This window comes from Mytilus galloprovincialis, chromosome 6 (assembly GCF_965363235.1).
Source record: "Mytilus galloprovincialis chromosome 6, xbMytGall1.hap1.1, whole genome shotgun sequence".
Classification (NCBI taxonomy): domain Eukaryota; kingdom Metazoa; phylum Mollusca; class Bivalvia; order Mytilida; family Mytilidae; genus Mytilus; species Mytilus galloprovincialis.
In genome coordinates this window covers 68,047,675-68,074,356 of record NC_134843.1, presented here as the reverse complement: position 1 = coordinate 68,074,356, position 26,682 = coordinate 68,047,675, and the positions used below count along the sequence as shown (strand labels likewise).

Here is a 26,682-nt window from a genome sequence, read left to right as displayed (position 1 = left end):
TAATATCATGGAAAAGCCATTCTTATTTTACGGAAAGCAGGAACAATAAGCTAATATAAAAAAAGAAGATGTGGTATGATTGCCAATGAGACAACTATCTACAAAAGACCAAAATGACACAGACATCAACAACTATAGGTCACCGTACGGCCTTCAACAATGAGCAAAGCCCACACCGCACAGTCAGCTATAATATGCCCCGATAAGACAATGTAAAACAATTCAAACGAGAAAACTAACGGCCTTATTTATGTAAAACACATAAACAAACGACAACCACTGAATTACAGGCTCCTGACTTGGGACAGGCACATACATAAATAATGTGGCGGGGTTAAACATGTTTCTCTCACAAGCAAAAAACCCCTAACTGTAAGTCTACAGTGCAGTATTTCGGACGTCAACACAAAAAAAACCAGCATGCAAATATATATATGGGGGATGGGGGATAAGTATACAGTTGTACCATTATTTACACATCAGACTGTACTAATTATATTATACAGTAACTTTGGATACACCAAACTAGGTACATGTACTTCATATCTGAGTAACAGGCAATATACGCCCGATACCCAATATTCTTTTGTTTTTCATGGAATAAATGTTCCTATACAAAAAAATATATTGGTATATTCAGAACTTCGATTTTTTTTAATAACGTAAATGATTTTTTATTTTAAGAACTAAACGAAAAAGATCATTGTAATATAAAATCTTACGATTCTTTCTTCAAACACTATTTGTTATCATATGCTAATTACCCATATCATATTTTAATGACCACATACTGTAGCCATCGTGATCATATAAACCTAATAAATTATAAACATCCGAATGTAAAATTTCGCACGATAGATAATGACAAACAAACGACGGAAATTACATAATAAATTCACAGCGTGTGCATTTGACTCTATCTTACTATATTTGTCAGTACATAGATAACCCGAATAATCCAGTCTTTAAATTACGATCACTTCGATTACTCCATGAACCATTCCTCGAGAAAAGTAGTGGATAGGGGGCGCTGAATTATTCGAGTTAGTACATGGAGGAAAGGTCTGTTTCGAATCTTATTCAAAGATTAGGAGCGACGATTCAATGTCCGTTTGTGTATTGTATTTGTCGTTGTTGAAACGGCACCAGGAACATAGCAGGATACAGGCCCGTAGCCAGGAATTTCCAAGGGGACTCACGAACTTGACTTTAACAGTCACAATTTGAACAAAACGTTGACTTTAACAGTGCTTATTTGATTTCAAGGGGGGGGGGGGGGTTCGTCCGAACCCCCCGAACCCCCACTGGCTACGGGTATGGGATAGACAACAGAAGTTTGTAAGTATTTATTTTATGTATTTATATATTAACATAGATATTATATAAAGCCTTTCATGCCTTCTGTTGACAAATTTTCATAACTATGCACTGTTTTAGTAGACCACAGATGTCCTTTTCGAACTAAAAGAACCTCCCTGAAAAAACACACCTCAGTCGAATCTTTCTTCTCAAATGACCGAATGGTCATCTAATTAATACTTGTTATGGGCAGGCATTTTCGAATAATTTTTTAAAAAATGTATTAATTCTGACTGCAAGGAATTTTAAATGGTAAATAATATACATTGTATCTCGAGGGAAATGTACACACTTTAACAACAGTAAATTTTTCATAAATATTATATAAAATAGTAAAAGTGTAGCATATATATCATGTGTATTAACGAATTAACGATTAAACTCTGGAAGAAATATAGTCCAGCATGAATACAAATAAAAGGGTCCTTTCAGGAAAAAAAAATTCTCAGAAAGGTATCTCTTTCTTCAGAGGTTTATATGAAACGTTGATGTCTGTTGTGCAGTGATTTGTTTTTTTTTCCGCCTGTATGCGAGACATGGCATGGTAGGTATTGCAACCAAGCAACGGCGGCGACGATGGTGTACACTATTTGTTTGAAGCATTATATTTTATAAGTTAGACAATCTTAATGCTTCATACCTTATGTTACGAAATTTCCGTCTGTCATATGTCATTGTCCCGGCAACCTCATTTTCATGGTTCAGTAACTGCTTGATACATTTTGTTTTGTTAAATGAAAAACTCACTTATTATGAGTAATATGATAACTTTGTTTGGTATATGGGTTCCTAGCAACATTTACATGTTCGTCAGCTAGGTACATGTAGGGTTAACCTGACCTCGACCTTATTCCATGGATCAGTTATCAAAAATAAAGTAACTTAAGCAAGACCGTATCTAGATACTATAACTAGTAAGTCATCTATATTTGGTGTATGGATTATTGAAATGATTGTAAGGTGTACATATCCACCCGACAGGTTCCGTCTGACCTTGGCCTCAATTTCATGGTTCATTGGCCAATGTATAGTGTTTGTGGTTTGGTCTATTTCTCAGATACTTTAAGCAGTAGGACCACTATATAGGGTGTATCATGTATGGAATCATTGTCAGCTGGAAATGTCCGTCTGACAGGTCTCAATTGACTTCGACTTCATTTTTATGGTTCATTGGACAATTTTTAGTTGTGTCATACATTGTAGTTGTGCATTGATAAAGTTAAGTATACCTGATAATTGTACTAAAGACTTTCAATATGATTTCAATGATAAGTAAGACAAAGGCGAGACATTTGCACTCATATTTTGGTAATAAAATGTGTAAAGTGTTGACTAAAGTACATGTACCTAAATTTCAATATATTTTTGTATCAGAGTGCTGAACGCGCATCTTTAACGTTTTGAGAGGAAAATGAATATTTTGTCGAAGGGAGAATGTGTTGGGTACATTACTCACATTTTTACCTGAGGAAGCTGCTGTTCCTTTTGGAACATGTCTTACTTGTTTTCTGGTATGTTAAATGGGATAGGTAAAAGTATTGTTAACACCAGTCCTGTGTTTTGTTTAAGACTTAATGAAACCTGATTTTAATTGGTATTTGTGTATTCAGTTCGCTGTCTCCTAGGCATGAACCACTCATCTGTTTTAAGACTCTATGATTGATTGATTGATTGATCATGACTGGCTGAATGTCCAATGGCAAATATTACATGCATTTTCAGGAAGTTGGGAATGATACATGCCAATCCTGATAAAAATAAAGAAATATGCCTGAAGAAAAACAATAACAGAGTAAGTGTTCCTGCATTTTAAACTTCAAATATTTCTTGTAGAGTGAGAAAACTGTTATGAAACACCAGCAAAAAATGACTAGATTGTTATTCAGTCCCGACTTATTCAGTGTCTCTGAAGATGAAGATTAGGTATGTAATAATGAGGTTTTAATTTGATAGATTGTTGACTTTTAAATTGTAAAAGTTTAATGAGTTACTGTAAGTTAATCCATTTATTGTATAAATTAAAATTCAATAATTACTGTTCAAGTGCATAGCATAGCCATCTTTATCTTGCTGTATCCAGAGGCAATAGATATAAGAAGATGTGGTATAGGTGCCAATGAGACAACTCTCTATCCAAGTCACAATTTATAAGAGTAAATCTTTATAGGTCAAAGTACGGACTTCAACACAGAGGAAGACTATTATTAATTACAATAAAGAGAGTGAATAATATTATATAAGCAAAATGGACATCATAAGTAAGATTAAAACAAAGACAGATGATTTCTTTATCAAAGATTATAAATTTTGGTATGGTTACTAAAAATATTTGAAATTGTTTTGAATTTGTCGTTATTTCTTTCAGATCAGACCTATCCAGAAGCAAGAAAAAAGACAATTTTTAGCACGTGCATCTACAGAGAGAGACATGTTTTAAAAAACAGATATATTTTCAATTTAAGAAAAACCTGTTGAACTTTTACTATTTCTTATCTGTTTATTTTACATTTATATATTGATATTTTGTTTTTTTTTAAATTGCTGCACAGTATTTCTATTCAGTCCCACATAACAAAATCAGCTGAAGAAATTGATGTTTTCATATTCAAGGGAGTGTCCTTTTGCATTGTTGATAGCAGATATATGCATTATCTTAAGTTGGGTTTATAAACAGTCACATCGCATCTTCAAATAAAATACATTTTTATGAATCTTACATGTAAATAGACATGAAAAATAGAAAATTATATAGGAACACATTTTTTCTGACCTAAATGTATTTTCAAGGTAAAATTATGTGAACATATCAAATATTATCAAAATTGTTCTATGTAGCCTAAACAAATCATACAGATCAGTGTATTTTTTCCTAAACAAATTTTATATATTTTTATAACCAGAATAAATTTATTCTGTGTCTCAACCTTAACATAATTACTGCACTATCAAAATAAATTTATTTTATATATCATAATACTTTTAATCCACATTGAATGTAGAATAAGTTTATTCTGTGTCTCCACCTTAATATAATAACTGTACTTTCAGAATAAATTTATTTTATATATTATTATACAAGACAAAAATCACATTGAACATAGAATAATTTTATTCTGTGTCTCAACCTCACCATACAGATTACTTTACTTTCATAATAAATTTATTTGATATATTATTATAATCATAAATCACATCAAATGTAGAATAAATGTATTCTATGGTTTTCTAGAACTAATAATAGATATTAAGGCTCTATATAATAAATTTATTTTATAAATGATCATATACATAAAGCACCATGCATTTAGAATAAATTTATTCTATGTTGCATCCTTTACAGAGAGTTGACTAGAAATGGACAGCTAAGTGTAGAATTCAGTATAAATTTATTTTGAAATGTAACAAATAAAGTCTAATATAACAGAATTGTCTTTGTTTTTCATGATTTTTTCTCAAATACATGGGTTATAGAATAAATTTATTACGTTCTGGTCCAAATTTAGCCTCTAATTGCACTTGTCAGAAATTAGAGTGAAAAAAGAGGAAAATTGGTTTTTTCCTTTTTTATTCTGCTCTTAGTTTCGTGTACATATTTAATGAGTTTTAATTCATGTAATGCATGACTATGCCTTTTTATAAAAACATTTTCCTTCAGTATAACTGTTATAGCTTTTATTTGTATATACAGTGTCTCGTGAGTCTTTATAGGCTGGGTATTGATCCTTTTTTTTTTATGATGTTAACGTTTTTATGTATTTTAATGTAGATCAATATGTGACACTTCAATAAACTATTATTTATCTATTAGACAAATCTGTTTTAACGAAACATTCTAATTCTGAAGCAGTAGATATGGCTTACTTTTGATTAGACAAAAGGTTTATTTTTGTACACAAAGTATGGTGGGCAGGGAAATTATTTATAATCTTTTAAAAAAAAAGAAAAAAAGAAAAAAGTATTGCCGTCGACCATTTTTTATTAACCGACCCCAACTTTGGACCTAATTTTAAAAAAAATCTAAGCCTAAGCATACCCTGGATTTTTTCTCAAGTAAACCTTACCTATTCAGCTCCATATTGCACCTAGTGGCGAAAAAAGTATTGCCGTCAAACATTTTTTATTAACATTTCCGTAAGGGTGGGGTATGGTGTCCGACCCCAACTTTGGACCTAATTTTTAAAAAAATCTAAGCCTAAGCACACCCTGGATTTTTTCTCAAGTAAACCTTACCTATTCAGCTTCAGTGTGATCTTTGACGATTTTTTGTTAAAAAATAACAATTTAAGTCCTCTGTAGATATCGAAGATGACCTTACTATGGAAAATCCTGTTGATACCATCTGTTATACATATATACGTTGTCTTAAACTTCTTTGAATTTTATGGACATTGCTTGACCAGGGGGATCTAATCGTCATTTAAGCGGTTACCGGTAGGTTTTCTATATATATTTCGAATAGCAAACTGGCACTTTGAGCCCTCCGTAAACATAGAAGAAAAGAAGTTTGATCTCGTACAATATTAAGATGATTGGGAGATCAGGGGAAAGGGGGGGGGGGGGGGGTCTCAGTGCTATTCAAAAGATCTCTTGTATGTCTTTTCACTATATATTTCTTTTTAGTTTGGCTTTCCATAACTGTTTCTATTTATATGTTTACTAGTCTGACAGAGTGATCAGTTAATGTTACTGGAGTGATCGTTTTTTATGTTTCTAGAAATATCATATATAAAAGTACATACATTCGACGTGTATATAGTCGGTCTTTTTTCAAAAACAAATTTGATCAGAATCTGCATTGAATAGTCTATCTGAAACAGACACTGAACCATGATATTTTACTGGGAGGGTAATTTACCATTTTGGACATATCAAGACCATTCATCATTCATGAGCAGGAATTTCTTTTTTGAAACACGATGTTTTATTTTTTTCCAATAATCTTCATTTGGAAGAAACTATTTTCCTTTTCACTTTTGAAACAAATTATTTGTTTTCAAGACATTTAAAATCATGATACATAAACAAACAATAAGCTGGAACAAAAACGACAATAAAAAAAAACATGCTCCACGTTCGGCTTGTGTAAAAGAACTTTAGCCTGAAGATTGGTGAAAAAGTAAAATTAAGAAAAGTATTAACTCAAATCAAGTTTTATAAGAAATTCGAGAAACCTAAAAAGATAAGCAGAACTTTTACAATTTATATAAAACGTTCTCTTGGTTTCTGGTCTTACTCCGTTTTACTAATTCAACCCAAAAAGATTTGGGTCAAATTGCACAAGACGATGGGAGGTGGTGTTTGGGTTTTTTTTTCTGGACCCATACTATTAACGTAGGGGTCATCAAATGTCTCTTATCAAACCTGATTTTGGCTACTTTTCACATGTTTTTTAACCATAAGAAGGGCATTAGTTTGCACCTGTCCTAGGTCAGGACCTTGATGTTCTGTGGGTTTCGTGTGTTGATGTGGTTCATAAGTGTTTCTCGTTTCTTGATTTTTTATACAGATTCGACCGTTGGTTTCCTGTTTGAATGGTTGTACACTTGCCATTTTTCGGGGACCTTTCTACTTACTGCATGCTAATCGTTTGATTAAATCTGTTTTATATACTAGTTTACATAATACAATTGAGAATGGAAATGGGGAATGTGTCAAAGAGACAACAACCCGACCAAATAAAAAACAACAGCAGAGGGTCACCAACAGGTCTTCAATGTAGCGAGAAATTCCCGCACCCGGAGGCGTCCTTCAGCTGGCCCCTAAACAAATATATACTAGTCCAGTGATAATGAACGCCATACTAATTTCCAAATTGTACACAAGAAACTAAAATTAAAATAATACAAGACTAACAAAGGCCAGAGGCTCCTGACTTGGGACAGGCGCAAAAATGCGGCGGGGTTCAACATGTTTGTGAGATCTCAACCCTCCCCCTATACCTCTAACAAATGTAGAAAAGTAAACGCATAACAATACGCACATTAAAATTCAGTTCAAGAGAAGTCCGAGTCTGATGTCAGAAGATGTAACCAAAGAAAATAAACAAAATGACAATAATACATAAATAACAACAGACTACTAGCAGTTAACTGACATGCCAGCTCCAGACTTCAATTAAACTGACTGAAAGATTATGACTTCATCATATGAACATCAGGCACAATCCTTCCCGTTAGGGGTTAAGTATCATACCATCATAACATATATGAGAACATAACCCGTGTCATGCCAACAACTGTTTTTAGAATTAATGTGTTTTAGTTCCGATGCAAAGACCTTATCAGTGACTCAATATTAACGCCAAAATATGCAATTTGTAATGACTTGACAACAGTATCGTAATTATATCCCTTCTTAATAAGTCTATTCAAAGGTTTTGTAAGTTTCTGAGGTGAATACTGACACCTTTGTGCTTTATAAAGAATATTTCCATAAAAAATTGGATGTGAAATACCTGAACGTATTAGAAGTCTGCATGTTGAGCTATATTTACGAATGATGTCTTTATACCGATGATAAAATTTAGTAAATGTTTTGACTAGTTTTTGATATCGAAAACCCTGGTGTAATAATTTTTCTGTAATACATAAATTTCTCTCGTTAAAATCTAAAACATTGTTACATACACGAGCGAATCGTACAAGTTGCGATATATAAACACCGTAAGATGGTGACAAGGGAACGTCACCATCTAAAAACGGATACTTAACGATAGGAAATGAAAAATCATCCCTTTTATCATAAATTTTAGTATTCAGCTTTCCATTAGTGATATAGATATCAAGATCGAGAAAAGGGCAGTGGTCATTGTTAGTATTAGCTTTATTTAAAGTAAGTTCAACAGGATAAATTTCATTAATATACATACTGAAGTCGTCATTATTGAGAGCCAAAATATCATCCAAATATTTAAAAGTATTATTAAATTTGTTTATCAGATGTTGTTTCGATGGGTCTTTGCTTATTTTTGTCATAAATTGTAACTCATAACAATATAAAAACAGGTCCGCAATAAGTGGTGCACAGTTAGTCCCCATTAGAATTCCGATAATCTGGCGATATACGGAATAAACAAATTTAATGTATGTAATGGAGAATTTTTATGAGTTAACACATGGCATGCGTAAAATCTCTTTGTTCTTACTGTGCTATAATCTGGATAATGCACAGCAAAGGTGTGCAATAACTATCTTAGATATACTGCACAGTTCAAATCTATTTTTACCTTTAGGGTCCTGGATTTCGAAAGGGGCGTTATTCTATCAAATTAAAAAAAAATATCACCGAGTGTAGCGAGACTAAAGACAATATTGACGATTTTAAGCTAAAACACGATACTTTGTCTAATCCAAGGGTTAACGATCTGTTCGCCCTACCCCCGAATCCGCCATCTGCCTTGAAATTACGACAAAGTTGAACTTGGTACAAACATCGTAGTTTCCAAATATTAAAACAAGATTTCTCATTCCTCTTCTTTTTTTTTTTATCTAAGCTGGGACATAAAATGTTTTATTATATTTAGTGTACAACGTAAATCTTAACTCAGTGTTTTAAAGTCAGAAAGATAGTTAAAACAATTTTTGGTAATTTCTGCAAAAAAAAAAAGAAATGCATCTAAGAATATCCGAATAAAAGAAATCTGATTTGGATTAGTTTTAGACTCAATGGAATTTATAACGACTTTTTAATATCTATTCCTATAAAGTGACTATTTTTGGATCGAATTTAATGAGGATCATATCTAAATTTGTTTCAAAACAGGGGGATTAGCTGGAGATCAATCAGACTTCATTTAGATGGACGTGTCTTTAAAAGTAATATACATGTAGTAGATAAAAAGAAAATTGCGGGGAGTAAAAGGTTTTGAAAGAGAAACGTATTTTCTGTTTCTTTAACATTTTAAATTTAGGTAATATAACATCTTCCTCGGTTCTTTTTTTTTTCTCTAAGCATATCATTGAGGGAAGGAAATTCAAAAGTAATTAATCTAAACTCAACAACCCTTTCAGTTTTTTTTTTTTTTTTTCATACACCGATTTGAAAGTACACAATTTGTCAAAGACTTAATCGTCACCAATTAAATAAAAATTGGGAATACATTAAACGGAAACGATAATAAGAAAATGCCATTAAATCGTAATTTTAGAATAAGTCTAAATTAAAAAAAAATATTAATTTAAAACTTACCAAAGTCGTATTTCCTCCTTTTTTTACCCTACAAGAAGCTTTCCTAGGATCCGTGGATTGCGGAATAAAGTCCACATTTCTAAAACGTTCACGTAAATTGATTGCGTCATTGTTCATTTTAGAACACATTCTGTGACACAAACAAAGGACAAGGTTCACTTATGGCACAAAATGGCCTAAAATATTAACTTTATCATAAATCACCAAAAAGGTCTCAAATTGGTTCGTAAATGGGTCTATTTCAAAAGTCTAAATGCTAAATATATCAGTTCTTTTCATAAGAGTACATAATATTTTCCAAAGTAAGCCCATTTTGCACATTTTGTCAAAATATGATGATTTTGTGCATTTTTCAGACCTGAAAACTTTAGAAACACTTTGGCCGCAACCTACGATCCAAAATGTGTTGTAACAAAAAGATTCCAATTTTGATATAGATTTCATTAATATAAAAACTTTTTGGATCGGAGATGGCGGCCAAAGTAAATTATGCCAAAAACAATTAGAATTATGGGGAAAAGTACCAAAATTGACCCTTTATTACAAATTGTGTTTATTTAAGGGGTCATAGCTCGATAATTTGTAAAGGAAAGTGCCAGAAAAAATAATTTTGTCTTAATAGTATCATCACAAGTATTTCTATATGAAATTTGGAATATTTTGACCCAATTTAAAAAACATAAAAAAAATCAGGGCCAATTTTAACCCTTCGTGAACCTTCTCCAAATTTTGAATTTATGTTGAACGGAAACCAGTTAGATATTGTATCCAAATATATGTATCTTGGTTTATTATTAAATGAGTTTTTGGATTATAACGAGATGGCGAAAATTGTAGCAAAATCAGCCAGCAGATCATTAGGTTTACTAATTGCTAAATGCAAAGCTAATGGTGGTTTTGAATATTCTACTTTTACTAAGCTTTTTGACACTCTTGTTATGTCTGTAATTGAATATGGTGCTGCGATATGGGGAGGTAAAGAATACTCCTGTATAAATGCTGTAAAAAATAGGGCAATGTGTTTTTTTATGGGTGTTTCAAAGTACACACCTAATTTAGCCCTATATGGTGATATGGGCTGGATGCCATGTATTGTAAAACAATGGACATGTATTTTTAGAACTTATAGTAGATTTACGAAAATGTGTGATAATAGAATAAACTAAAAAGTTTTTATATGGGCAAATAATATATGCAATAATAGACTGAAAAATTGGAATTTCAGAGTACACACAAAGTTTAAAGAGCTTGATATGGAACATTTTTGTAATACAAATTTGATTATTGATAAACATGTTATAAAAAATATTGAGAATATCTGTTTAAGTAGATTTAAAGAGCAATGGTATATTGATTTAATGTCAAACGAGCCGGTAGTAAACTACAAAAAATGTACGTACTTACAGACTGTTCAAAAATGAATTTGGTGATGAAAATTATTTATTAAAAATTATACCTGGTAGATATAGGAGTGTCTATGCCAAATTTAGAAGTGGTACTGCTCCTTTGAAAATTGAGACTGGAAGGTATGAAGGTATTTTAGTTGAAAATAGAATTAACAATTTCTTTATTTTCTTTTTATTTTCTTTTCTTTTCTTTTTCTTTTTTTTTTAAATACCTTGTATGAATAATCGAAGTAATAAAGACAGTCACGACTAAACCTAAAAAGTCAAAAAACAGCAGTTACTGTAGTAAATGATGCCAATAATGTGGTTTGACCAGAAAAAGAAATCAGCTTTATAAAGATACATATTTTTTTTTTTTTGACATTTGCAAACGAAAACGAAAATGTCAGTTTTAAAAGGGGTTGACAGAGATTTTTACCGTCAAAAGTGACATAACTGCTACGCCACTATAGTGATTCATCAATTTACCTAATTGAGTATTGTTGCAATAACTGTTGTTATATGAATGCAAGTCACAATTATAGAGATGCCAACACACTACATGGTTTTTATTTTGTTGTTGTATGCACAGGGGCAAACATACCACACCTTAAATAAGTGTGTTTTGTCAATTTTGAACGACATGGTATCTTGAAAATGTATTTGATACTGTACTAAGGGAAATAATCCTTAAATTATTAATTAATTTTCTCCTCTTTTTACATATCTGCTATGTCCATGCATTGAGTCTATTCATCAGGGTAGGACATCGTTAAGTGATCATTGGAATGATGGGCGGGAAGATGTAATCAGGGGGTATAGAATTCATGGAGAGGGTGAACGAAGTAAGTGGTGGGAAGGGTTAAAAAGCGGAGTAAAAACATAGATATTCTTGGAAATTTTGTTTGACAGATTTTTGTTTAGAATTAAAGGGGGAGGTAAGTGGTGTTTATTGCTGAGGGAAGTGGGGCGAGGGACACCGTCTACCAAAAAAATCATTGTTCTGTATTTTTTTATTTTATTATTTTATTATCAAGAAAACAGCATTTCAATCATTGTATAAAATGCAAAATCCGTAAAGAATACTTACAATAATTTCTATTATTTTTTTCTATATGATTATATCCTACATTAACTAACTGTTTTGAAACATATGTTTACTAAAATACAATATAATGTGTTGTGTAATCTACCAAATGAATATTTTGATTATAAGGGTAATATTACATTAAGATGCATAAACAAGTTACCTATAGGTTACGAACTATCTTTATCAATCACTTCAGAGTTCTAAGGAAATTTGCATCAATCAATCAATCAATAGTCGTCATCATCATCATCATCTTATTCTTCTTTACTCTAATGAATCATAATTACATTGGATTTAAATATCAACAATCATTCTTATATCTGTCAAAACAACTGACTGTAGTATAAATGTTCAATATGTACTAACTTTGCTGGTTGGTTGTTTTCTTTAGACTTTTATATAAAATTTCATATTTCTATACACTTGTGCTTGTGCGGTTTTCATTAAGTTTTTCTTACACCAGACTCAAGCAAGCGAACAATAAGAAAACATGCCAACTTGATCATGCCTTAAAACCGAAGACTTGTAATGACATGAAACGTCATCTGAAATCTGATGACAATCATTTCCAGTAGAAAGTCGATTTGCAATTTATTTTCACAAAGACTAAATAGATTACTAGTAGTTTTTTATATGTTTATAACACTATTAAAGCCGAACATCTCTTTTTTCATACATCCTTTTAACTAATCCTTTTTCTTTTCAGTGTTTATTGGATTAGAAATGGTGTGTCGTCTTCATGATAATTTAAAAAAAATAATGTTATTAATTCATACTAAACTAGTATATGGTGACCCTTACCCCTTCCTCTATCTTTTTTTCGTAAAACAAGTCCCTACGTCGAAGTTTTTGTCCACATTACATGTATATGATAGGCAATGATCTAAGGTTGCCTGAATCAAAGACCCAGATGCTTAAAGTTATAGAATTTCTATAACTTATGTCCAAATTAGGATATGACGACCTTTACCAAGCTCAACTTTAATTCGTAAAGAAGTACATTCGGCAAGGTGACAATGATATGTCATGACATAAGGTTGCCTGGACCAAAAGACCGTAGTTAATCAATTTGTAGAATTTCTATAACTGAGGTCCAACGTTGGGGTATGGCGACCCTAAACCATCCCTACTTTAATTCGTAAAAGTGCCTTACATTTTTACCTGATATTGGCAAAGTTTGCCGAAAGGGTTTTTTTTAGAAATTAAAGTTAGGAGGGGTAAGAATTAAGATACCGATTTGTTTTTAATTTATCTTTAACGCAAACATTTAAAAAGTTAAAAAATGATAGAAAATATCAAATGAATAAGAAAGTTGTTATAGAATTATTTATTGTCACTGACATTCGACCACTTCAACAGTGGTATAAGCAGAAACTGAAATTTGATTGCATTTCAGGTGTGTCAAGAGAACTAAATTCTTTCAGAAAAGTAAAAAAGATCTTGACCTTTCCAAAAGTAGAAAGGTGACAATATAACACACACTAATACAATAAAAACAATGCCTAATGTTCCACACAGTAACATTGATATTATTACAGTAACTACTAGTGCCGATCCAGGCTTCCAATATCTGTTCACATGGCCTCTTACGATATCTAGACGATTGCGCTCGGGTTCTATATCATCATTTTGCTCCCTTGGTAAAACCTGAAAAAACTCAAATAATTGTCGTAAGTTGCTTTTATTCTAAACATACAAAACACTATGGTAAATAGAAATGAAAATGAACAAGACATGGTCACTTTCTAATTTTAGAATTATTTCGAATGTAGTGACTAGCAGTACCTAGACTATAAATAAGTTTTTTCGTTTGAATGTTTATCATTTCAGGGGCGTTGCCATGCTAAGCTTGCTATACGGTATACGTTTTGCTCATGAATTGGTGACATTTATTTTTTTATTTTAAACATCATTTGTTCCTGTGAGAGTTATCTCGTTGGAAAGCATACTACATCTTCTTATTTGTACATAAGAACAAAACATGCGCACTATTTACATGTATTAAACAATCCAAGGAAATAATTAATTTCTATCAAGTGTTTAATGACGATAGATAACATTTTGGGTTAATATACCTGTGTCATAAGCTGAAGGACAGGAACATCCAACGATGGGATTACAGTTCTAAGGTATGTGTTTGTAGGATCCACTTCAGAACAATAGTTATTAATCCGAGCAAACCTTGTAACTGGGATACCCAGTAAACGTCTAAATTTTGTTTCTTTTTCTGTTACATCCGGGTTTGATGAGAATGCGTCTGAATGTGTCATAACACCATACACGGTTATGTCTAAAAGTTAATGTAAAATATAAAATTATAATAAACATACATGTGTAAGCTTAACAGTACAATTACTACTATAATAGCGTTATGTAGCGTTTCCTTTCCATATGCGTCGCTGTTCAAAATTACCTCATTCGATTAAAAAAATAATTATGAGTTCGTTTAGCGATATCTTTACAATTTAACTTTTATTTGACAAACAATTATATTAATATCTATAAACCTTATACTTGTAAGTTCCATATTTGTGCAAATGATTTGAATATTGACAAATGACGATTATAAAAAATATTGACAGGAAAGATAGGTTATTGATATAGGAAGATGTGGTATGAGTGCCAATTAGACAACTCTCCATCCAAATTACAATTTATAATGGTAAACCATTATAGGTAAAGGTGCGGCCTTCAACACGGAGCATTGGCTTACAACGAACAGCAAGCTATAAAGGGTCCCAAAAATTACCAGTGTAAAATAATTCAAACGGGAAAACCACTCATTATAATGCAAGTTCCATTGACGACGAATTTAATGTTTGATTGGAAAAAATGTATCAAACAATATAATTGGAGACACCCCTCTTCCTATAAAGTAATTCAATTGTTATCTGTACAAAATATATAATATATCAACAGCACGGCAGGGATAGTGTCTGTCGGACATCGTTGTTTTCGAGTGAATTGGTCCATTTTGTTCCGAGTGTAAATAGGTTTTTTCGAGTGATAAAACATATAATCAGGCCAATAAACTGCTATTTCAGAATTAAAAGTGGTATCCATGACAGTTTATTTGAATTTGAATAATATATAGAAACAAGAAGATATGGTATGAGTGCCAATGAGACATCCAAGTCACAATTGGTAAAAGTAAACCATTATATGTCAAAGTACGGTCTTCTATTCGGAGCCTTAGCTCACATCGACCAGCTAGCTATATAGGGCTCTAAAAATGACTAGTTTAAAACTATTTAAACGAGAAAACCAACGACCTATGAGAAACCAGCAACACTTGTGAACCACATCAACAAAGGACAGCTACTGAACATCAGATTCCTGACTTAAGACAGGTACAAACAAATGCAGCAGGATTAAACGTTTTAATATGTACCAATATTATCCTTATCTGAAATAATAGCGTAACATCACAACATAGAAAGACACATTTTAACATATCAACTGAAATGGTTTAACTCAATCAACTGACATATGAACACCGGTGAACAAACACTGAACGAATAAATTTGATCTATGATTCAATGTAAATACATCTTTTCAGCACAAAAGACGCACATTTTCGTTATATTTAACCTGAAATTCAGTGTTTTGCATTGTCTGTGGAATTTTTTTCGTTAAACGGTCCGGGTTTTATGAAGAACATGGGTATAAAAAAAGGGCATTTGACCTTAAAAACTGCCTTTTCTGGTTTATAAATGTAATTAAGTAAAAGACAATATCATGTTATCTTAATAAATAAAAATTGATAAATATTGTAGATATAAATGTTGATAAAATTTAACATTTTTTCAATAGAGAACTTTCGAGATCGATGCATTTCCGTAAAAAACTTTGGTTTTAGTGAACATCATTCTTCCATTTTTAGGCAACATCACTTCCGTTCCAATGTGCAGGTGGGAGAAAGGTCCGCTGATGTAGGCCCTGAGGTATCAGGTGCTCTCAGGTATTCGGGGTATTTGTCATCGATTAATTCGCACGAAAATATAGTTCCCCATTTGGATCAATCTTAATACATAATTTTAATTTGACTTAATACAAAGGAGAAAAAATAGACACAATGCTTGGATAATTATCCTGTAATAAATTCATTTCTTCATTCTAATATAAATGTAGAACTTCATGGACGTTGTATTGTTTATGTAATGTATTTGTTGTTGTGAACTGAGTTAATTTGAGTTAAATTGATTATGTTCGTTGTTTTTCGGGTGACTTCAGGTACCCCTGTAATGAAAAAATGATATATACAATGCTAGGTTATATAATTATGCTGTAAGAAACTTATTTCTTTAACAAACATAACCCAGGTAACCTCTGTAATTAACAAATGATTAAAGAATAGACATACTATGCTATGCCTTATTCTAAATGTAGGACTTCATAGACATTACGTTGTTCATATAATGTATTTGTTAAGGTGACCTGAGTTTACTCGAGTTAAAAAAAATGGGGGGGTACCCCTATAATTACAGAATGGAAGTTACTATAATAGAAAATATAATTATGCTCTCATTCTAAACGAAGGACTCTGTCAACATGATGGACATTGCATAGATTTTCATGTTTTTTAAGGAGACCTGAGATAACTTGAGTTAAATAAGTTATATTTGTAGATTTGTTTTAGGGAAGGGTGACCACAGGTACATGTACCCCTGTAATTAAAGAATAATAAATTGAATTCTTGGGTATATAATTATGCTGTAATAATCTAACTTTTTTTATTTTAAATGAAGGACTTCGTGGACGTTGTATTGTTTATGTTATGTATTTGTTAAGGTGATCTGAGTTTTGTTAAGATGAATTGGTCGTATTTTATGGTTTTTAGGGTGACCTTAGGTAATCCTATTAATAAAGGAATAGCACATACTATGCGAAGGTATATAATTATGCTGCAATAAATAAATATCTTCATTCTAAATGTAAGAATTCATGGGCATAATGGAAATTGCATATTTCATGTCATTTATTTGTTAAGGTGACCTGGGTTAACTTGAGTAAAATTGGTTAGGTTTTTTTTCGAAATGACCTCAGGTATCCTTGTAATGAAAAAAAACATAGATACAGTGCTAGGATATAGAATTATGCTGAGGTAAACTAATTTCATCATTCTAAATGTTGGAATTGATGGACGTTTTAATATTTATGTTATGTAATTTTTAAGATGTACTGAGTTTAATTTGAGTTAAATGAGTTATATATGTTGGTTTTGTTGAGGTGATCCCAGGTACCCCTGTAATGAAATAATAATAGATTCAATCCTAGGATGTATAATTAATAAACTCATCTATTGATTTTAAATGAAGGACTTTATATTGTTTATGTTTTGTATTTGTTAAGTTGAACTGAGATGAATTGGTTGTATTCTGTGCATTTTTTTAGGGGTAACCTCAGGTAACCTCTGTAATTAAAGAATAGTACATACTATGCTATTGTAAATAAGCATGCTACAACAAGCTTATTTCATTCTTTCAAGGGGTATTTGAGGTTACTCCACAAAAAAAACTTATCTCAATTAACTCATGTCACCTCAACACATTTAGCACATAAATTATGTCAATCATGTCCACGAAGTCCTTAATTTAGAATGAAGAAATTAGTTCATACAGCATAATCATATACCTAGTATAGTATGTACTATTCATTTATTACATGGGTACCTGAGGTCGCCCGAAAATAACCAACAACTATAACCCATGTCACTACATTACATAAACAACTCAATGTCCATCATGGTCATGGATTCCTTCATTTAATTCAAGTTAACTCAGGTCAACTTCAATCCTACATTAAAAATGGAGAAATAAGTGTGTTACAGCATATATTATTGCATCTTTTATTCTGTCATTATATGGGGACCTAAGGTAAAAACAACAACAAATATAACTCATTTAACTCAAATTAACTCATTTCATATTATAAATACATGAAATAAATTATGCAATGTCCATCATGTCCATGAAGTCCTCAATCTAAAATGAAGAAATTAGTTTATTACAGTATAATTATATACCCTTTGGTTGTATCTTTTATTCTTTCATTAAAGGGATACCTGAGGTCTTCCCAAAAAACACAAATATAAACCATTCAACTAACGTAAACAAAGGTCACCTTAACAAGTACATTACATAAACAATACAACGTCTATGATGTCTTATATATAAAATGAAGGAATTAGTGTATTACAGCATAGTTATATACTATTGGATTGTATCTTTTATCTCTTCATTAAAGGGGTACCTGAGGTCATCCCCCAAAAAAATAACAAACATAAACCATTTAACACACGTTTACTCATGTCATCTTAACAAGCACATTACATAAAAAAAAACAATCGATGACGACCTAAATTTTAAATGAAAAAATTAGTGTATTACTGCATAATCATATACCCTAGGATTGTATCTATTATTCATTTATTACAGGGGGTAACTGAGGTCTTTCCCCAAAAACACGAATAAAACCAAATTAACTCAAATTAACTCAGTTCACCATTACAAATACATTACATAATTAATACAACGTCCATGAAGATCTACATATAGAATGAAGAAATTATTTTAATTGCAATACTCATATAAGAAGACCCTATATCAATACTGAACGAATAACAATGAGACGAAGAACAACGATCAAGAGTTGTTGACGTATTTTCTAAAATATGTTAAAAATTAAACTAGAGTTGTCTCTCTTTGTGTGTTGTTAATTGTAATTCACAAATACCAAAATTCAAATACTGTACAGACTTTCTGTATATTTTACTCATTTGTGTAGAGGTTCCATCCTCTGTATTTCATTTACAACTTATACAAAAACAATCCTTTGAATTAAAAATACATTTTATTACACCAACTTGTATTTACATTTTCATGACTAGAATATACATTTTTACTTTGTGGCATTACTTTGGCTACAGAGTATTCTATAATATTTTGTTGAGGCGCCAGGGTGACTACCGATTACCTATACACAATGGCTATCAGCTGACCTATGTTGACATAGTGTCATAAAACCCCTGGTAGTTAAACACGGTTACACCACCACCTACCATGGGGAGTGACCGGGGAAAACACTCGTATTACCAATGCTCCAGTTATTAGTGCCCCACCGGTTGGCAGGTGTAGGCCTCCCCTCTATAAGATGAGGTGGAGGAGGTCCCAGAGTCACCCATCTGTAGACCCCACCGTTACCACTAACCACATTTTCCAAACCTGCAAGTTTTAGAACTTGTCAGGCCCAGAGCAAGGGCCGAGTGAAATAATCCCCCAATCACTACCAGTCTCCCTGGACCTCCCCCCATTCAAAATTGACTCTGCGCCTAAGGATAGTAGAAGATGATTAATTTCTAAAAAGTGTCTTGTTTTCTTTCCAATTATTAAAATTGTTAATTACTAAAAACTAAAATTAATTCTGGATGCTTAAATCACAATAGTCCATAATATGTTAAAAAGTGCTGAATAACTGAAATGTCCAATTCATAGAAACGCAAGTTTATTCGAAATTATCCTGTATTGGTCCAATACTATGAAGGTCAGCCTGGATACTGGTAACCATAATATTCCAATCAAATACAGGAAACAAGTGCCTGAAAATATAAAACAAAAACAGCAGCAACTATTCTCATAGGGAGGGTGGGCGGGTTTTAAATAGTTTAACTTATTTGTGAAACACCTGCTTTCAAGTCGACAGCAAATTAACAAGTGCCCGATACGGGAATTCCAAAATTCTAATTCAAGCTGATACGGAAATTCCAAAAATCTGATTCAAGCTGCGAGCGCCATCTATGGCCATGCCGAATATGGCAATGAGCTACAGACTGCAACACCCACGCACCCACACAAATATTCGATTGAATTAAACCAGATTATTGAAAATATAAAATTTTAATAATCTCTATTAATTGCAATACTCATATAAGAAGACCCTATATCAATACTGAACGAATAACAATGAGACGAAGAACAACGATCAAGAGTTGTTGACGTATTTTCTAAAATATGTTAAAAATTAAACTAGAGTTGTCTCTCTTTGTGTGTTGTTAATTGTAATTCACAAATACCAAAATTCAAATACTGTACAGACTTTCTGTATATTTTACTCATTTGTGTAGAGGTTCCATCCTCTGTATTTCATTTACAACTTATACAAAAACAATCCTTTGAATTAAAAATACATTTTATTACACCAACTTGTATTTACATTTTCATGACTAGAATATACATTTTTACTTTGTGGCATTACTTTGGCTACAGAGTATTCTATAATATTTTGTTGAGGCGCCAGGGTGACTACCGATTACCTATACACAATGGCTATCAGCTGACCTATGTTGACATAGTGTCATAAAACCCCTGGTAGTTAAACACGGTTACACCACCACCTACCATGGGGAGTGACCGGGGAAAACACTCGTATTACCAATGCTCCAGTTATTAGTGCCCCACCTGTTGGCAGGTGTAGGCCTCCCCTCTATAAGATGAGGTGGAGGAGGTCCCAGAGTCACCCATCTGTAGACCCCACCGTTACCACTAACCACATTTTCCAAACCTGCAAGTTTTAGAACTTGTCAGGCCCAGAGCAAGGGCCGAGTGAAATAATCCCCCAATCACTACCAGTCTCCCTGGACCGCCACATTAGAGCCCAAGTCAGCTACCAAATCTGACATGGGTTCTCACCTCCACAAAATTTTCATTATTGAATCTTAGGAAAAGTTGATTATGGTGTTCGTAGGAAAGACTCAACCCCCACACCCTTGTATATTATTCAAGAAAACCTGATTTCCAGTTTGTGACAAATTAGTTCCATTTGTTCTGTATAAAGACACTTCACGCCTTAATGTTCTCATGTAATATAGCTTTACCCCAATTTTCTCTAACAAAGTTTTTGGCCACTAAATTTCTCTTTTTCTGTTCTGTTCTATTATTGCACCCGCATCCAAGGGTGCAACATGCCAGTATCGCACTGTAGCATTGAAGACCATATTATAATAACCTTTTTAAATAAAGCCTGGTAACGTAGGGTAGACCATTTTTACATTTTCAATTAAACCATTCCCTGTCAATTCTAAATCTGTCAAATCATTAGCTCCACAGAGAATAATAATAAAATGAGGAGATGGTAAAAAACAAATATTCTTTTTGCATCCATTAGGGAGTCCAAATCTTAAAGAGACTATAGAGACAATAACAAGTGGAAACAAGGAACTATCGTTCATAAACTCGGAACAGTAACTTATCAAGTCCAATTTGGAGATTTAGTATGGAAGAGACATATTGATCAGATTCGTGAATTCGTACCGCAGGAAATTAAAAACATACCAAACATATTTAAAATTACCATATCTGATATTGACACTGAATTCATAACAATACCAACATGTAATTCAATTGCGATACCGAAAACTCTGAAAATAACAATGAATCCGAACAAACTAAAATAACCAAAAATAAAACAGTTGAAAATGCTAATGATACTATCGTTATGCACCGCACAGAAATAGTAAGAAAGGCACCAGAGAGACTTATTAGAAACATATGACTGTAAATATTTGTGGTTAAGTTAGTGTAGTGATATCACTGTAGGTTTAGGATTTCATAATTGAACATTAAAAATATAGACAGTAAAACTTGTAGCTATTTAGTTCAATTGAGTGCAAATTGAATTTATTACTTTCATTCACTAGAGATTAATCTTGTTTATCTTGATCTTCTAAATTAAAAGAGGGAGGATTGTTAAATTATGTTAACATTATACGTTATCACTTTTATAGTTGACTTGACTTATAATTAATACTGACAGTTAGGAATTTATAATCATCAGATTAGCGGATGTTGTGTATTTGTTCTATCACCCTATGATTGCACTGACACACAGGTTTGTACTATGGGAGATGTGATGTGTAATAGCCAATATTCACCGTGTATATTTCCCCAAGATAAATTTGGATTCTTTTCTATTTTTAGCCTAAATTGCTCGTCATAGGTGGCCCAGTTTTCTGACCTCGTTGCCGCTAGTCTTATATCGCGAATATATTTTAACAATTCCTGTGCCCGTGTGCTGTATTTCTCAATGTAGACACTCATAAAAACCATGAATGCTGAAGTCCATTCATTTATGGACAAATAAACACTCGACGATCTTTTTTCAATGCAAATTTTTCCCCTTTTTAATTTCAAATCGCCCTCGTCCACCTCTTCCATTGCTTTTCGCGTTCTCAAAAGAGAATGAAGCTCAATAAACTTTCCCTCCCAAATTTTTTTCTTAATTTTAAAAGACACGTGTTCCCCCACTGTGTCATGAATGCTAGATTCTTGAGACGGAGTGAAATCAATGGAATTATTTGCAATTTCAAAGTTTTGGTGTAACGGGTCGTGCCTTAAAGAGGGGAACGCTCGTGCATCCTCCTCCGACTCATTACCTGATGAGAAATCAGTAGTTTCCACCGGTCCTTCTGCCACCACATGTCCGACCCCTTGTGTTTTCTTGGCAGTTCTTCTCCGTCCAGCTCCGTCCTTCTTTTGTGGGATTTCCTCGTTCTGCATTCTCTGTCCGCCTGTCCTGTTAGCCGTTCTTCTCTTCTTTCCCATGGCCCTGGATGGCGATCCTATGGCATTTCTCTTGTTTGGCATCTTTTCTTTTTCTTTTAAATAGTTTAACTTATTTGTGAAACACCTGCTTTCAAGTCGACAGCAAATTAACAAGTGCCCGATACGGGAATTCCAAAATTCTAATTCAAGCTGATACGGAAATTCCAAAAATCTGATTCAAGCTGCGAGCGCCATCTATGGCCATGCCGAATATGGCAATGAGCTACAGACTGCAACACCCACGCACCCACACAAATATTCGATTGAATTAAACCAGATTATTGAAAATATAAAATTTTAATAATCTCTATTATTACAGCATAATTATATACCCAAGTATTGTATCTATTGTGCTCTTTGGTATTAAGTCACATTAAAATTTGGTATAATAAGATTGATCCAAATAGGGAACTATATTTTTTGCGTATGTATTAGTCGATGACCAATTCCCCAGGATACCTGAGGGCACCTGATACCTCAGGGCCTACATCAGCGGACCTTTCTTCTACCTGCTTCCAATGTTGAGCGAGTGGTTGGAAAGATACCATGCTATATTGCACGAATTAATCACCAAATTCAATTCTTATAATTGACAATCCGCACTCCTGTCATTAGATAATTGTAACCTGCGGAACAAAGATTATTTCTAGTTTATCTTGCACAATGACGATCACTAAGACGCTTGAGGAACGTTTATAGTGCAGGGTTCATGCGATCCACTATTTCTGATAAAAGATTTTTCCGGTGATGGACATAACTCGAAAGTGGTCTATTTGATAATCACTTTCTATTCTGAAAACATTTCATTATAACCTAGTCGTATTGCCATATATAAGAAACCAAATGATTCTTTTTAAAATGGTCTTAACAACCGAGTACAGCAGGAACTCATATTTTGTTGTTCTTGATTTCCATTTTTGGAACAGTAAAATATTATCATTCCTTATGAAGCAAGCATCATGCAATTTGATTGCCAATAAGACAACTATCCACCAAGACTTAGTTCAAGTAAAAGCAAAAAATCATAGGCAACCGTATGGCCTTCAACAATAAGAAAACCAAGACCGTGTATAGTTGGCTCTAAAGGGCCCCCGACATTAAAATTATGACACATTGCAACGGCTTAATTTAAAACAATTCACGTAAAACAAATATGACAGAACTGAACCAACGATAACCACTGAACTACAGGCTCCTGACTAGCGACAGACACATAAAGATTGTTCCTGGGCTATACTTATTATAATAAAAAAATTATATTATCATGATTTGATAATTGATAATTCATTTTTAAGTGTAGTTTATGCTTCAAGATGATTATAATTATATATGTATGTTAATGAGACATGGTGAATATGTAACTGTACTTGCTTTTGGAATAAAGTATTGCTTTAACTTACTTTTATTACTGGCGATTTCAGCTATCGTCTCAAACATCTGACTAACATATTAAACTTACCTCTATTACTGGCAATTTCAGATATCATATCAAACAAATAGACTGGTAAAACAGAAAACGGGTTACACGAACAGACGGCTATAATACGGTCTATCCGTTTGTAAACAGGTCTGCTATTGTATTTTAGTCTTAAGGCTTTTTCTCCATATTTTTTTCCGAATTGAACGACATCTGAAAGATATTCATTTTCTTCCAATTTTCCTTTCAAAACTATGTTTAGAAGTTCTCTGTTAAGTTGGGAACCGTCGTCTTCAAATCCGGTCATATCTATGAACGTAGGGAACAACAAGTTATCATTTTCTCTGTAATAGACTTCCTTTTTGAAGCTAAAATATTGAAATAATTTTGTTTACTTTCCTGTGGGGAACATCTTAAACCATATACTTTTTTAATATTACCGACATTTGACCATGAAGTATATTATTTTACGACAGTAAAGAACAGTCTCGTACTCGGTCATGTAAGACCGACTGAAAAGGCAAGCGTATGGCAGGACTGTGCAGTAACATTAAAGGGAGATTTGGAAATGCACAACTTTTCAAGGAAGGTTATGATAGAAGAGTCCAAGTGTCAAAAAAGTTCTCTATTAAGGTAGCACTACAGTCAGAATTTTCTGACTCCAACCAACAGTCTTTAAAGATTAATTTCTCAAAAACTACTCAATGGATGTTTAAAATCTTTTACTCATTTTAAAGCTGAAATATTACTCTTTCTTAATCTATAGCTAAATTAATTTTTGGTATAATAAATCTCAAAATATAGCTCATTAATTGACAAAAAAGTGGTCATCCAACTTGGATGAAAATTGCACATTGAGGTCAAATGGTAGTAAAATTTTGTTTTCATCCCTTTAATCAACCATTCACAATAAACAAAACCGTGTCTCAGATTTTTGATGTATGCCTCCAGTAAGATATATTGATTTAACTGCTGGGTGCCAAACCTCATTTCACCTTTCATCTTACAAGACCTATAAATTCATTTAGAAACAAATTATCCAAAAACTGGGACACGGTATTGTAGAAAATACTCCCTTTAATCACATATATCAAGGTCTAGCCAAAGGAGGTACCCATAAAGTTTCTACTTCCATTTTTTGCTAACAATTCTCATGAAAAATTGTTCTGAGAAATCACCTAAAATTTGAATTTCCCCCTTAGAACCCCTACAATTGCAACATAAATACAAAAATTCCACAGGAAACACCACAGGAGTGTTCTGACACCATTATTACATCAATAGAACCACACAGTGCGTGTCTTTGATGCTTTTATACTGTAAATTTTGCATTATTAGTGCACTAACACTAACTTAGCATTTGGCGGGAGTTTGACGTCACAGATTTGACCAACATCTGTAATGTAGTAATGAAATATAGACAAAGCTCCGCCTCTAACCAGGCAGTCTAAGATAAGGGAATAACAGGATTGACTAGCTGCATAATAATCATTATTTACCATCATTATTCTGGCTATAAAGAATAATTTTCATTTGTATTTTAAAAAGAAATAAACTATGATATTAGCTAGAACATTATAATTGTGCAATAAAAGACATGTTATTAAGATCAAGACCATCCCCTTCCTGAAAATAGACTTTCTCACATGATTTTTTAGTTTTATGGAATTAAAAATTTCACATATTAAAACTTAAAATTTATTAAAATGCCCAAAACTCCTAACAGAAGACATGCTCATCATTTGAATTTAGAAGAACAAAGAGACCATTTTATACAGGCAGTAAGAAATGTTGTTACACTCATATCCATAGTTTTTTTTCTTTTTGGAAGATTGTTTCCTGTTAGTTTTTTTTCCTTTTCATATCTTTCTCTCCTTTTCTTCATTTACTTCCATATTATATAAATTACTTTTGTTGCAATAAATATTTATCTTGTGGTCAAGGATTAACAGCTGGACACTGGTATCAACAGATGATTGACATAATAGCTCCTCCTCTAAGATCATATATTTAGATTAATTACCATGTGCTTTTATTTACATAAGTTCATTATCAATTTACTCCCTGTTGTGATATGATAATGACTTTGGGATTTTAACAAACTGTGCAGAATGATATTTACTTCAAAATTATGTGACAAAACAAATATCTTCAAAAAATCATTGTTAGACTGTAGTGCTACCTTAAGTTTAGGTTAACAGGTAACACACACATTATGACTTTATTTGCAAATCATAGAAATATTACTATATTTCAATCATGATTGTGGTCGTAAGAAGGGCAACACAAAGCAGACGGACATTCAAACTCTTTGTTGACTCACTGGCACTCATACCACATGTTCTTTTATCTACCATAAAAAGAAAAAGAAGAAAAAAACGTCATCATGATGCCTAAAAATTATATAAAAAAAAACAACCATACAGACTAACAATAGTACCAAAACACAACATAAAATACGAATTTGAGTCCTTTCCAATAAGTTTTGTCAGTTTGCGTCTTATGTTGTGCTGTATTTATAATCAAACCTGATTTACGTGTCTGTCAAAAACTTAAATACCATGACTCGAGATCTGTGAATTGTGTCTGGCATATTTCGTTTAATTTATTATTATTTGTTATGAGCATTGATTTCTTTATGAATTG

At 32.5% G+C, this 26,682-nt stretch overlaps 1 protein-coding gene and 2 long non-coding RNA genes across 4 annotated transcripts in view; 2 read left to right on the top strand and 1 right to left on the bottom strand.

Moving 5' to 3' along the window:
- LOC143080168 (uncharacterized) overlaps positions 1–26,682 on the top strand; it is a 279,716-nt gene that overhangs the window by 190,396 nt on the left and 62,638 nt on the right. The gene's annotated exons all lie outside the window — the stretch shown is intronic.
- On the top strand, positions 2,792–4,910 carry LOC143080165 (uncharacterized). The gene is made up of 2 exons (XR_012979643.1): positions 2,792–3,282; positions 3,725–4,910. It is a non-coding gene; the product is annotated as an uncharacterized LOC143080165 (long non-coding RNA).
- The window catches only part of LOC143078279 (uncharacterized), a 46,874-nt gene continuing 33,696 nt past the window's right edge, over positions 13,505–26,682 (bottom strand). Inside the window, exons 3-5 of the long non-coding RNA XR_012979151.1 lie at positions 24,079–24,404; positions 14,097–14,311; positions 13,505–13,668 (exon numbers count right to left, since the gene is read on the bottom strand). This is a non-coding gene — a long non-coding RNA (uncharacterized LOC143078279). The remainder of the gene's footprint in view (positions 13,669–14,096; positions 14,312–24,078; positions 24,405–26,682) is intronic.